This window comes from Euprymna scolopes, chromosome 16, assembly GCF_053919585.1.
Source record: "Euprymna scolopes isolate OS-2025 chromosome 16, ASM5391958v1, whole genome shotgun sequence".
Taxonomy (NCBI): domain Eukaryota; kingdom Metazoa; phylum Mollusca; class Cephalopoda; order Sepiida; family Sepiolidae; genus Euprymna; species Euprymna scolopes.
This window is the reverse complement of record NC_136497.1, coordinates 50,333,473-50,349,161: the sequence shown is the minus strand read 5'-3', so window position 1 is coordinate 50,349,161 and position 15,689 is coordinate 50,333,473. Positions and strand designations below refer to the sequence as shown.

At 31.0% G+C, this 15,689-nt stretch overlaps 1 protein-coding gene across 2 annotated transcripts in view; it reads right to left on the bottom strand.

The window, feature by feature from the left end:
- The window catches only part of LOC145295938 (uncharacterized), a 132,810-nt gene that overhangs the window by 19,796 nt on the left and 97,325 nt on the right, over positions 1–15,689 (bottom strand). The window lies entirely within an intron of this gene.

Here is a 15,689-nt window from a genome sequence, read left to right as displayed (position 1 = left end):
TTTTTTACAGAGACATCACATTATCAAGGCCAAGAGGCCACTCAAGGATAAGGGTTAAAGAGTGTACAGTAGAAATTGGAAAATATAGTAATCATTAGTAATGAAAATTCGGTAAATTTGTTAACTTATATGGAACGGCTCATCAAGAACTTGTTTACGTTAGACTTGAAGACAACCATATTGTAGTCAGCTGGAAAACGGAAGACAATTCCACAGGCGTGCAGTTCTAAGAAAGAAGCTTTGTTCATGGAATCTACATTTAGGTTTAGGCACAGATAAAGAGTGGGGGGAATTATTGATAGTGTTTACAGCTAGACGAGTGTTTCTTGTGAAAGTTTGGCGAGGGAGGACCATAGACTGAAGCTCAGTCGAACACTTTCCGTGAAAATAAACGATACATCAGAGACAAGCTTGCAACATCTCTTCTGTGAGATAGAGGTTGCAGGGAAGAGAAAAGGACATCTCCTATGAGGCTACAAAGTCTATTTTGAACTCTATCAAGGCAGGACAAGTTCTTTCTAGCTGCTCCTGCCCAGATGTGGCAACAGTATTCCATCCTTGGACGTACCTGGCTCTTATATAGATAGAGAATTGCATCAGCAGTGAGATATCTACTGAATCGATGGAAAGATCCCACCATTTTTCCAGCGGCCCTGGCAACAGATTTGATGTACGTGTTCCATTTAAGATCAGGAGTAATTGTCAAGCCCAGAAGCTTGTCAAAACTTAAGGCCTCCTCAAGACGAGAATTATTCATTTCAATTGATGCCAGATGTGGATCAGAATGTTGATGATGTACAGAGAGAAGCTTGGTTTTAGATGCATTAAAAGTAACCAGCCACTCCTTTCCCCCATTGTACCACGTGCTCAAGATCAGAGGAGAGAGAATCAGAGAGAACTTGGTCATTTACTGTCTTAGATGTGCTACCATAAATGGTAGTGTCATCAGCATAAATGTCTACAAATGATGTAAGGATGTGATTTGGAAGATCATTAATGTAGATCAGGAAAAGAGTTGGGCCCAGGATGGACCCCGGAGGGACACCAGCATTAATACTGTGAGCTTCTGATTTTTGCCCCTCAACTACTACTCTTATGAATCTATCAGAAAAAAATGATTTAATAATTAAGACATTTCCAGCTATACCATAACTGGAGATCTTGTGAAGTAAACCTTTATGCCATACCCTATCAAAGGCCTTAGATATGTCAAGAGCAATTGCCCTAGAAAGGTTGCCTCCGTTGAGAGATTTGCTAATCCTATGAGATATAACTGTAAGCACATCTGCTGTAGATTTAGCAGAACAGAAACCATATTGAGTGTCACTAAGGTTATTTTTGTTGAGATGGTTGATTACTTCTGTATTTAACAGATTCCAGCAACTTACTCATGACGCACAGGAGACTTATTGGCCTGTACTGGGAGGGGGATGAGCGATCACCTGAATTGTTCTACAAGATAATGGTCGTTTTTTGCTCATAATTTTTTCTCGTTTTTCAGAATCATTAAATGAATTGTCAAGTAGATAAAAAAAAATCTACTTTTCGACACCTTTTCACCTTTAATCAAGGTCAAAAAGTGAGTGAAGTGACTAAGGATATTTGTGCCATATATGGAGAAAACGCTATAGCTGAGAGAACTGTTCAAGATTGGTTTACCAGATTCAAACATGGTAATTTTTACCTCAACGACACTCATTTCAGAAGACCAATCAAGGTAAATGAAGACCAACTCAGGGTTCTTTTGAAGAAAAATGGCCATCAGACACGTAGAGAATTGGGTGAAAAGAGGAGTGTGATTTTGTGACAATTTCATGCTACCTTCAGTCAATGGGATTCACACAAAAACTGAGCTTAGGTCCCACAAGAACTTTTGCTGTTAAAATTTTTCGATTTTCTTTAAAAAAAAAAAAAAATAATAATAATAAAAAAACGGGAACTTATGCAACAACCTAATAAAAGCAAGTTATTCTTAAATTTACATAAACTTCAGAAATAGATCTTAAAAAAGTGTGAGGATAGGTTAGTTAGCCTGAAATTGTAACCCCCTCTACATTAAGTATCTCACAAGATGTTTACATGTTTAACTGAACCCTTCTTGTAAGGGGAACATTTTTCATAATCTATTTTAAAAAAAAACAGGGTAATTGAAAAAATTCCCTATTATTAAGTGCTTGTAATTTATTAATGAAATGCAAATCTTACAAAAAATTACTATTAAAGTGTAGCATGCAGTTTTATTTCGAATTCAATAAGAATGCCAGCATTCACCAACTTCTTAAGCCATCTGCATCAACTGATTTCACAAAAGAATTATATTAAATTTTAAAACTAATGAGCCACCATGTTTAAAAACTAAAAAAGTCATCTGAAGGTAAGGGCTAAATGACATTAATAAATTGATAGTTGAATAATAACAGGAGAATTGAACATTTCCACATACCACTCAGTCAAAACAGACATTTTCCTTTGTTAAAAACATTGCTTATGAAATGTTAGGAGTAACTGATAAAATAGGTTGGGAAGAAAGAGGCTATTCCACTATTGTCCCTTAATCCTCACATTCAATGAATGATGTTTCTGACAAAGTGTGAAAAATTGCTGTTATGGTTAAGTGATATATATAGTTTTTTAATGCTTTCAGAATTCATTATTATTCAACAATCAAGCTATCCATTTCTTTAAAGAGTGAGTGAAAATTCTTTGTTAAAATGAGTTAATGCAGTTACCAGGTGGCTTGAGAAGCTGGTGGTGAATGCTGGCATCCATATTGAATTCTAAATAATACCTTATACCATATACTTATTGAGCACTTCAAGAAATGAATACAAGTAAAAAAGTAAAAATTATAGATTTTAGAAAACCGAGTGGCAGCAGATTACCTTAGCAAAACACTTTAGAGTTTTTTTTTTGTATCATAAATTCAAGAAAGCTACTTCCTCCATGAAAATTTAATTATATGGTATTAGTGGACGAATATTTAATGTAAACAAATCCTTCTTAGATAAAAGCCAAAATACTGGTTGTCTTTGTCATACATCAAAATGTGATATAAATGCAGGTGTGCTACAGAGGTTGATTCTTGGGCCTTTATTATTGCTGACATTCATGAATGACCTTCATATAACAGATACGAGAGGAAAAACGAATGAACACATATCTAAGGCAATGGCTGAAACCTTAGAAAACTTCCAGTCTGTAGTGGAATGAGGCCATAAATGAATTGTAATATTTAATGCTACCAAGACTAAGCTTCTTTCCTTCTCAACCAATGATTGCCATGACTAATGTTTAAATAACGATACGTTTAAACTCATTGACTTAACATTTATAAACAACATGAATTAGAACAAATACATTGAGGATATTGTCAAGGTTGCTACAAAGAAAGTGGGCTCTCTTAATCATACTAGAAAATTACTCATATCTGAGAGTATCCTATATTTCCACAAAGGCCATCATCCATCCATGCATCGAATATTGTTGTTACATCTGGGCAGGTGCATCTGCCACTAGTTTCTCACTCTTAGACAAGGTAAAAAAAAAATCAACCAAACCCCAAACTAACCATCACCGAAATGTTGCATCCCTGTGCCTATTTTATAAGTATTTTAATAGAATGTGATCTGCCAAACTTTAAGCACTTGTACCTTCCCCCCCTCGATGTATCCACGACTAACCTGACAAGCAGCAAAATCTCACACCTACACAATAGAGACCCTAGATCTATATACCGGGAAGTTTTCTACTCTAAAAGAGTCTTCCCCCAAACTACTAGATTTTGAAATTCCCTCCCGGGTCCCTACTTCCCTGACTACTAACACACAAAAGTTCAAATGTAATGTGAACAGACATCTTGCTGCTCAACTCTCTACATATAGTGTTCCTGTAGATTTGGTCCCAGCTACTGTACCATGTTTAGAAATGTTCTTTGGAAAAGTATGAATGCATATCTTGGCATTATTTCCAAGTGTCTTGAATTAAGCAATGTTGACTAAAAAGAAGTGCACAACTTTTGCTTCATTATAAACACCATTATGCATCCTTTTGAGACAAAAGGAGACAATGCTTAAACAATAGCAATTTAGTATTTTACCCAGGTGTGCAATTTCTGCAACTAGATCCAAAACAGTTTCACAATTCTATACACATTATCACCTACCAATCAAACTAAAAATACTTGAAAGTATTTTCAATCCCATTTAACAAATACTCCACATAACAGATATTCATACAAACATACCATATTCTTTTAAAACGACGAAACAAAAATAAAATTTAGTGTTAAAATGTAGTTAATGCTGTGTTCTTATTTACTTGTCTCCCTGTGAGAACAGAGTTAGACACAAGATTGATTTTTAATGTGGGGGAAATCAAGCTCTCAAGAAGGAGCACTCTGGATTTGGACAAAAAATGTCTTAGTTTAGAAATATTTCTCATCCACTGATCAAGAACAGAAAACATAAAGTGTAGTATCAGAACAGATACTGCACCTTGCTCTTAGCCAAGACAACGATTTAGCAAATTCCATCCATATTTAATGGGAGAGATTATTTGCACAGTTATAACAAAAAAACAAAAAAAAACAAAAAAAAAAAAACAAAAAAAAAATGAAATAAATTTTTATAGACGTGCCTCTACATCTCTATAAACGAGTATTATAGCATGTCCAAATGAAATTTCCTTTTCATCAGTAAATGTGCAAATTACATAAACCCATCGTTAAAATAAGATCACGATCTTGTCTTGAAGAAAACGCGAAAATTCTCAAAGTTTTTATCATTGCAGCTACATATTTTTGTTTAAGTTTCAATGAAAACCTGGGATAGAGAAATAAGAAAACTTCCAGCAAAGAGATGATAACGAGTGTGGTAGCATCACATGCAGACAAGGTAAAAGATGTGCAGTGTTCACCTTCGTTGAGAAAGTTATACATGCTAACGATACAGTCTTAATGCACCTAATATTGCTCTCAAAAAAACAATTTTAAGAATTAGTTAAAAAGGTTTGCTCTTGTGATTGTAGATGGATTGTTTAAAACAGAAGTATTCTTTATATGGTTATCTAAACTAGTCTAAGTGCACACAAGTGCAGTATCATGCAGGCATAAGTACAAATCTCATGCACATTTGTGTGCAGAAGGAACCATATAAATTTATTGCTGTGATAAAAAAAAAAAAAACACTGACCAAGTGCATTTTTATAAAAAATTTCAACTATGAGTAAGATAAACACTTATGCATCACTATTGTATAAAAAATATTTCATGCATAAACTTTAATGTTAATAGATTTTTTAAGGATAGTAACAGGAACATTCAATCACTTAAAGTAGTGTTGAAATGCAAGCTTTGAAAACTAGTATACTTTTGGAAACTGTACAGTGAATTTAACTTAGAATTGTTATTTAGTCATTATATATATATATATATATATATATATTTTAATTACAGTATCGAGTACTTCACAAAATAACTTGAAATAAATACCATTTCAAACTAATGTTGAGATTTGCAGAGAGATTTTAATTAAAAAAAATTGTGCATAGACGATATATATATATTTTTTAATTTATAACATGATGAACTTCTTGGAGTTAAAATCCATTAATATTATGAACAAAATTTGTAGAAAACACTTTTTAAAGGAGTAAATATGCGAGTATAATCAACCAATTTCCATGAATTTACAAGATGGCGGCATGTGTGATGATCATTTTTGTTATTGCTCATGATACAATGTATTAAAGTGTTTTACTACTTTATATTAAATTGATTTTAACCCGAAAACGTTCATTATGTCAATCTTAAAGAGGGGAAAAAAAAAAAAAAAAAAAAAAAAAAATTGCTTATACAAAATTTTTGAAGAATCTGCAAAACTCAACATTTACCTCATTTCATTGACCTTAAAAATATTTTCTTATTGTGAAATATATTGTCTTGAGATAAACCTCTTACACAGTGAGATACGAGACAGCTAGCATTGTTTCAGACAATATATTTACATTTAGTTCTCACATTCTATGAACAATATTCAATATACAAAATTAACCGGTTTTAGGTTGACTTTTGATCTATCCATCTCATTAATCCTTATGCTTAAGCGGATTATTAGCCTTGATAAGTGTGGTAACTTATTAGTTAAAAAGTTTCTTGTGAAATCAGTTGATGCGGTTCAGTGTAAGAAGCTGATAATTAATGCTCATGTCCATCTTGAATGTTACACACTTCCTTACACAATTGTTAACAGGGTTTACACAGATTTTTAATGTCCATTTTCAAGGACTTTTCTGGATAAAATTAAAGTTTTCCAAACAAAATTTGATATATAAACAATGAATGAAAAACCTAGTAATTAGCAACAGGAAAAGTTGCTTTCATTTATTTTATGAAGTAGTTTTAAAGGTCAGTTATTTACATGAAGTCCTCTACAGTACCGTACACAAGAAAACTGGTCAACTATTAACAGCTAAAACTCACCACTACATTACTGTCTACTACGTCATTCAGTAATTTTTAATCATTTCTAGTTCATATTTACATTGCCCGAATCATATTTGGCCTACAAAGCGAAATTAAATTGTTTTCCCTATTGTGGATTGGTCTACACTGCATTTGTTTTACTTTTGAATCTTACTTCGGCTACATCCATAAAGTATAAGGATATCATTGGGTAGTTTTGTGATAAAGGGACATAACTCTTGTATTGACAATACCAGAAATACTAGTAGGATGCCATTTAAAAAGAATGTATTTCAATTTTATTTTTAATATTCGTTCACAATTATAACTAGACAAAGATTATGATTTTCAAGGCCCTTTCAAGACATTTTCCTTTTTAAGCCTGTGTAAACTGGTTAAAATGAAGACTTTTTTTAACATGTTAACAGCGGTAGTTGCTTACAACAACAGTAAAATTCTACATGGTTTTATGCCTGCTTTCGGATAAACAATTGCACTAATGGATATTATACAAAAACTGAATTTTTTATGACAGATACAATATTAATATAAAAATATTCATAACATGGAAATACAAAATTGTAACAAATCTGTACATGCACTTAAAAACATTTAAATTTTAATATCGACGGTAACAGATTTTAAAAACAATAATTATCTAATTCTTTTTCAGACAAAAGAAACTTTAGTATCCAATAGAGAAATCTTTTTCTTCCTTTGTATGATTAAAATATTTGACCAAGTATCTTCTGAGCAAAATCTATACTTTGGGATCAAATATTTCAGTGGATTTTGCTTTTAGTTCACATCAAATAACAAATTAGTAACAGAAATTAAAAATTAAATATTCTAATTGAGTTTTTATAAACATCTATTCCACATCTATGATCATGAGTTACATAATATTTGTTTATGTCAATATTTTAGTTGTAAAATTATTTTCTAAATTAAAATATTGTAAACTTTAGTTTCCATTTAGAAGTAAATCACCTTTTTCTTAATATTTCAGAACTGTATGTTTCCAGCATCCATAAGAGACTATTCTAAAAACTAATTCAGCATATGGAGAGGGGGAGGGGTCAACTACTATTTTCACAAAATCAGTTACTGCTTTAGAACAATTTGGTTCAATTACTATTTCATGACGAATCACATAAATTGAAAGTTACAAAGACTCCAAATATCTTGCCATAATCCCATTACCAACCTTTACTCCAAGTGGTAATCGTACACGATTATCTAAAAGAATTGCATTTTGTAAAGGGGAGTAGCAAAGGATGTTAATCTACAATAGTTTGTTTCTCACACTGAAAGTATCAACTTGTGTTTTAATTTCATTTTTGCGTTTAAATTTAAATTCTGTTAAAATTAACTTTTTGTGTAGAAGGATTTCTCCAAGCTTCTTTGTGATAAATTTAAAACAAGTTTTATCCAAGAAATAACCCCCCCCCCCAAAAAAAAAACAACTCGTTAGCAAAAGAAAGATCCCACCTCCAAGGGTATATGCGAGGGAGATGGGAAAGGGAGACAGGAAGTAATTTTCTAATGAATCAAGTCTTCTACTACTACTCCTATCCGCCCCATTGTGAATTGTTTGGAGTGTGGCAAAAATCAACATTTCCAGAAAGATGGAAAGGAATAAGACAAAATAGGATAACTGTGGAAAAGAGAAAGAAAAAGCGAGAAAGAGAAATAAAATCACAAGACAAAAAAAAAAAAAAAAAAAATCTGCTTTTGCTGAATTACAAAAGAGAAGCAGTTTTAGATATCTGAATTATAAAAATAAAGAATTTGTTTTGTTAATGACATTTGCAAGACTGCTTAAACACTATACTTTTGAATTTTGTGTTATCTTTTGAAATATCTGCCATTTTGGGCGTTTCAAGTTCTTTTCTATTGTTTTTAAGGAGGACCATTCTATTGTCACATATTTACCTGCCCCTTTACTGCCACAATGTTAGGTATCAAGTTAATTTACAGTGGTAAAATCCAGCACAACATTTCTAATGAATTTGCTGTGAACACCCTTTGTCATTCCTCAGCAACCCATAATAAATCAATCCGTTCTCTCAAAAGAAGGGAAGGTTCATATTTAAAATGTGCATACATGTCCTTTTCTGAAAGATGCGAATGTCACAAGGTTGAAATAAAATAACATTTTTTGAAATTCCTTTGATCTACTTCTTTGCAAATATATCTGCATAAATCACCTAGACAACTTAAACTGAATGAAACAAATAGATATCATTCTGATACAAAGACAGAACCTCATAAGATACAAGGTGTTCAAAATCAATTTAATAGCAAAAAGTGCAATGGAGAGCCGTTTTTGTGCTCTGGTTCTTCACATGGCCAGTAGCGCAATGTGCAGAACAGGTGGCAAGTCTATAGTCGGTTCAAAATCCTGCACTTTAAAAACTAAGCTCATTCAAAGATTTGTTTCCAGCGATGGCTATATAATGCTGCCCCATATTTTTGAAAATCAATCCAGGATCAATTCAGATTGCTATATAGTCAATATTCACTTATCAAACAGTGAGTGGAGAGGTGGTTGCAGGAAGGCCATATCAAGACTCAGCACAGTCTCACACCTCTAGCAAAATCTAAAAGTTGCTGTCTGAAAATTTAAACAGTTCCAATATCTGGTCCTCTACCCATAAAATCACAACTCCATGAATTATATATAGGCCAGTTTAGATAGGCATCAACGTACTGCCGCTAATACCAAGGACAAACCGATTGTCAAAATCAAACGGCTGTCACGCTACATATCGAAAGAGACAGTGAAGGATGCATAATCCAAGTTCTACCTGGTGGAAGCTCAGATTTGCCAAATTTGACTATAACACCAGGTAGTACTCACATTTCAAATAATCCGAAGTGTTATAGACTAGCCAGGTTTACATCGAATCAGTGTTACTGTGAAATTGCAGTAAAGTTCTAAACTAAGTACAATTTATTATCAGTTATTTATTGTGGATATAGATCTATTTGAAAGGATACTGAGCAGTTTGTCTTGAGGTTTCTCATGTATAATACAAATATTTGGTAACAATGAATAAAATATTTGAGAAAAATACATTTTTTGCACAACAATATAGATTTTGTTCTGAACGAAATACAATTAAAGAACCCCTTCTCAGACACTGTACCAAAGCCAAAGTTATACATTCTCTTCTCAGGGAATTCTTATATCCTAAAGATTGATTTTGTTAAATTCAGAATCCACAAGACATTTTTCTTATGCATTAAAAACTTCTGGCCTAGAAATCAACTTGATTCAGTTACATGAAATCAAGCATAATGTTTAAATCCCAGTATATTAAACTTGTGTTTTAATTACTTTCCTTTTTATACCAGTGAGACCTAGACTATGTATAAAACATCAAATAAAAATTTCCAAAATTCTTCAAATTAATTGAGAATCATGCACCCTCAACACTGAAAAGGTAAATCTTTAAAGTATCAAATGCAAAATTTGATCATCTTGTTCTTACAAAGATACTCGTTTGCCAAATAAAAAGTTTCTGTGACAAATTAAGTTTCAAGAAGAATAATCAAGAGCAACTTCCATCTTCAATTCAATGAATTGAAGAATGTGGGTCTTTTGTTAGTTGAACTTATAGAATAAAATTTTGAGAAACAATTTAAATAAGCACAAAATAGTTGGTTGCAAAGCAGCTACAACACCATCCTATAATGGTTATTTTGCTTAATAAAATTATAAAAAAATAATAAAAAAAAAACAAAAAAAACTGTTTTGCACCACTTTTGTACCATTACGAAAATTAATATATTACATACATACTACTCTACCTTATGTTTAGAATCTTTATTCTAATTTTGATCCAAATCCATTGAATAATACTGATTCCAAAATTTATTATGGCAAGCTTGGGAGGGGGGGGGGTAATTGAAATTCAGAAAATCTTGCTTGCTTGATGACTATTGAACAAATTCTATGTGAAATGGAAATTGTTAAATTTAATGGGATACCCCCTTCACAAAAAATAAAAATAAACCTCTTAATATACTCTAAAGAAACTGAAATTTTGGGTATAAAATTTGTGTATAACCATGATAAAATTTTTATCAGAACCAGAGATATCCAAATTTCCACATTATCCACCCTTACGCCTATTCAAACTTTACAACTACCACCTAAACAGGTACGTACCACATACTAGTTTGTAGATATATAATTTGATGTATACAAAACATTTTATTAAATAAAATATAGCTTTATTTTAAGATAAATCTAATAGTTTGAGATAACTAAAAATAAAATCAGGAAATTAAATGTTTTATATTTTGTACATTTCGCAACAAGACTATTTTAATTTTATTACAATCTATTGTTTGATAAAAATAAATTAATTTAGAAGAAATAGAAAAAATTTACCATGGTTATGTTGAGTAAGCCTTCTAGTATAAATATAATTAATGTCAGTTAACTATAATAATGCAAGTCTGGTTCAATATAATTTCCAAATTAATTCAATTTAAATATGGAAAAATTTCAGAAATGAAAAGGCAACTAAAGTTATCGCGTTGAGTAGTCTAATGATCGCTAGGAGTGTGAAACCTTGGCCATGACATTAAAAAACAATTTATTTTATAATATATAGGGTAACACTAAGGGAGATAATTCAATCATGAACAACTGTTTTTTTTTTTGATATAACAAAAATTAAATCTAGTAAAACCAATGGTATCTATTTAATTGTCATATCACAATGAACATATCCAAAAATTATGAAAAACGATAAGGTAGAAAATTATTAATGAGTTTTCAAAGACAATTAGTGAATGAAAATTAAGTTTTACTAAATTGACCAAAAATTTCTAGTTTTCAGAAAATATTTATCTCTTGTTACAATTAGAACTCTCCAGTTTTTTTTTTTCTTTTTGCAAAATTCAATTTCTGATAATTATCTTCAAAAACAGTTTCCATCAATAATTAATTTTCTACCTTACCGTTTCTCATAATTTTTGGATATGTTCATTACTATGACATGAGAATTAAGTAAATAACATTGGTTTTATTTGAAATTCAATATTTTGATTTTTGCTATTATAATAAAGACAAAACTACAGCTGCAGCAAAATAGAAAAGTGAAAATTATTCATGATCACAATAAACCATTGGAATTAAACTTTCATGAGTGCATTTTAAATAGTTTCTCATTTAAAAAGGAAATACATTTTATTATCATAATAAAAGTATCCATTTGTTTGATTTTTTTGTTATAATAAAATGTAACATCTGCCATGTTATACAAACCATATAAATAAAACAGATGTACATATGTGCGTGTTTGTTTAACTGATAAACTCTTAAACTACTGGTCACATAACACTGAAGTTAACAAGAAATAGTAATCATACACCAAGAATAGTTTCTGATAAGTAAAATCTTTGTTTGGATGAAATAAATAACATGTACATAAATATGTCGGCAAGTTGAAATGCAATATGGTCATTTCAACTTGTCAACCTATTTCTATTACCTTTGCACATGCACAAATTCATTCATAACATGAAGTGGTTTAATTTTAAATCTTTCTTCTGTCGGGTTAGCTCAAATAGTAGGGAATGCGACTGGAGCGCTAAATAAAGGAATGCAGTTGGCGTGCTAAAGGTCTTGGGTTTAATTTTAGTTGATAGCACCCAAGTTATTTTTTTTTATTTAAAGACTTGAAATCAGTATTATATATAATATCCAATACAGAATTGGCTCTGTAAATAATAAATATGAACTCTGCAGGAATTCAAATATATGTAATCATATTTTAGGACCAGTAAGGCTAGTTATACAAAATATATATTTTTGTTTCAACATTTACTTCACTTCAATACACAAATAGAGCTTTGTAGTAGTATAAAACAGTACTCATGGCAAGTAAGCTATATAGAAACGTTTGGGTTTCATTCTGAAGGGAAATCAGACTAATATCAAAATAGCACAATAATTTTCTACAATAATGAAAGATTTTTTTTTGTGCAGCTTGCTTTAGATTTCTATAACACTCAAAATGAGCTTCTAAAATATTTAAACTAAGTGAGAATACACATTAATGGCATCGATGTTAATTGTTAAATCAACTATTTTGATGATTATAACTAAAAAAGATCAATGTTTAGTCAATAACTCTAGAGAAAAAAGAAAACTTTTCAAGCAGTCCATAAAATTTGAAAAATAAACGGATTGTAAAAAGAAAAAGTAAACTTTGAACCCTCCTCCCCAATTTTGCCGTTAAAAAAATTAGAATCAAACTTTCAAGTAGTGAGCCAACAGTTTATACACACATCAGTAATATTAGGTTACAAGTAAAGTCAAAAATAAAATCTAGTTCTCAAAATAGACAACATCCAAGCCTAAATTGGACTATCAAAGGGGAGGGGCATTTTTTTTTCATGGCATTGTTATAGTAAAGATGCAGCAACAAGTGTATTTAATGATTTTGTTGAATTCATTTGTCTATTTTCATACACACATGCACACATACAACTGAAATGTTTGGAAAATCATCACTGTTATAAATGAGGTCTTAATATATCAAGCAATGGTGACCATGAATATATTTTTATTAAATTCAAATGTTTATTTTTGCATCAGTGCTTTTTTTGTTAATGCATTTTTGAGGATGTTATATATATATATATATATATATATATATATTTATTCCACACCATTTGAGCTATATGACTTATGCACATAATTATATATATATATATAAGCAAGCCATCCAGTGTTGCCTGGTCATAAAATATGCTTAAATATATTTTAATTTATGGAGTTTGTATTTATTATTAGTCAATTATCTACTGATTATTATATTGTATCCAATATATAGTAGTGATTTCAAAAGTGTCATCAACTAAAATTGAAGCCATTACACATAGCTCTCCAACCTTGGTTATTATCATTTGAACTATCGTCAGATGGATAATAAAACGTTAAAATTTAACTGATGTTAACATATAGAATGTATATTTGTACATGCGTAGAAGAATATTTTAAATAGACTTGTACCTGCTAAGTTCCATTTTTTTTAAAAATTTTGACCGCCCCCCCCCCCCTCAGCAACTACTTTCTCAGCTAAAGACCAAATCGAATCTGTTTCCACAAGTCCAAATCTCCAATATATCAAGCTTCAAATCTATAGATTAGAAAATTGACGGAAGTTTGGTAGAGACTGTTCCTCAAACAATGTCACACATACATATGGTAGCTACCTTCAGTCTTAGACTATGGATACCCACTGTAAGGTGCCTGTGTGTGGAATTTTTGTGGCAAGAATTGCGCAATTTCCAACCACACCTCTTCTGAGTCAGCGTCGTTAAATACCAGTGGCAGAGGTTCTAGATAACTGGAATTTATGCCGAGATAAGTGAAGAGCACAAACAGCGTCTAGAATTCCCAAATGGTCACCCATCTGATACTAACCAGGCTTGATGTTGCTTAACTTCATATATGGCATAATCATGTTGACACACCGGTCCTCGTCAGATCACACACACACACACTCATTTTGAGTAGTTAACACCCCCCCCCCCCAAAAAAAAAACTATCAAAGAAATAGTTCCTTTTTTCTCTCTAACAAACCAAACCTTTTTTGGAAAACAATTAAAATAAAATGTGTCATTCAATTAAAGTTAAGAATTTGAAAAACCCCATGAAACTTTAGGAATATTTTACTTTTGATATATCAGTGCTCAAGTGTAAATTGGTTTGTCCAAGTTACCTCTTTGATCGATTATTCTAAAACATTTGTAATACATTCTTGACCGCAAGAGTGACTTAAAAACTGAACTCCACTATTTGTGTTGTACAAAACATTTCAAGTACTTTTTTTTTAAACTGATAACAGAAAAATATTTGTAAGATAGCCTAAAGCAATCAGATAAATGACAATTCAATTGATTTTTAATATCTAATAGGCAGCTTGAACTCTTCAGTTTTATTTGATCATGAAAAAATGTGTACATTTAGAGTATCACTTGATAAAATTGTTACATAGGCTTCAATAATATTTTTTACTGTCCTAGCTAATCTGCCATATTAATTTTTTTTTATATAAAATTATGAAGATCAAAAATTCATTACTAAAACAAATCCATCTATATTTCATAAGAAATGTAGACTGGTATTACATGATGACCACTCTCCTACCACCAACCCAAAATGTTGATTGAATTCATATGAACAAAAAATATGGATTATTGATTTTGGCAACAGATTTTCCAGTTATATTAATAAAAAAAAAAAAAAAATACTCCATTGAATTTGTTTAATTCATTTGTTACCACAATGAAGATGCAGTGTAGTATGGGTTCAATAATATAGAAGAAAATTCCTTATGAAACTAGTTGAAATTATTTTTATTCTTGATAGGTTAAGCAAGATATTTTTCAGTTGAAATCAATCAGGAGAATGTTTCGGAGAATTCCTTATTCATTTGAAAATGCATATGCTTGACAGGTGAGTTGGTTAGAGCCAGACCAATGAATGATTTATAAATAAAATGTTATACCATTAAGACATTTTTTCTGCATATTTGATTTCTTGACCATTTTCCCGATATTCTAACAAAACTTGAGTAAAACTGTAAAGAAACCCCTATCAACACACAATCATTCAGCCAAATCATTGTGATCTTTAATTTTTCATCAGTTTGAGCTTTTGACTAATTTCAGTTTCCAGAGAAATTGTAAGCATATGCATGGAGCTTGATCAGATATGCAAAGCAGAAATGAAAGATCTTTAATATAAAAAGGAATGGAAAAAATTCAAGATGACAATCTAGTTCAAATTATAGACATGAGTATGATTTTTATAATAAATCATAATACATAACCCATTTAAAAAAAGTGCATAAATAAATATTAAAGTTAAAGACAACATATATGACCCTTGGAAAAGGGTTGTTTTCAGTTTATATGTAAAGTTAGGAAGAATTTTTGAAAAAACAAAAACAAAAAAAGGCCAACAGATCAAATATCTTATTGAATGAAAGAAGCTTGAAAGAATGAATTCTGCCAAACTGCACAAATGTGTGTGTGTGCGCGCAAAGATATTAACCCCGCTTCCCTTCACACCAAATTGGACAATCATGCATTTAAACAAAAAACACGCTCAATCAAACATTGGTATGAAAAAAATGTATGCAATAAGAGAAAGGAAGGGAGGTGATTTTTTTTTCTCTTTGCTCTAATCACAAATATT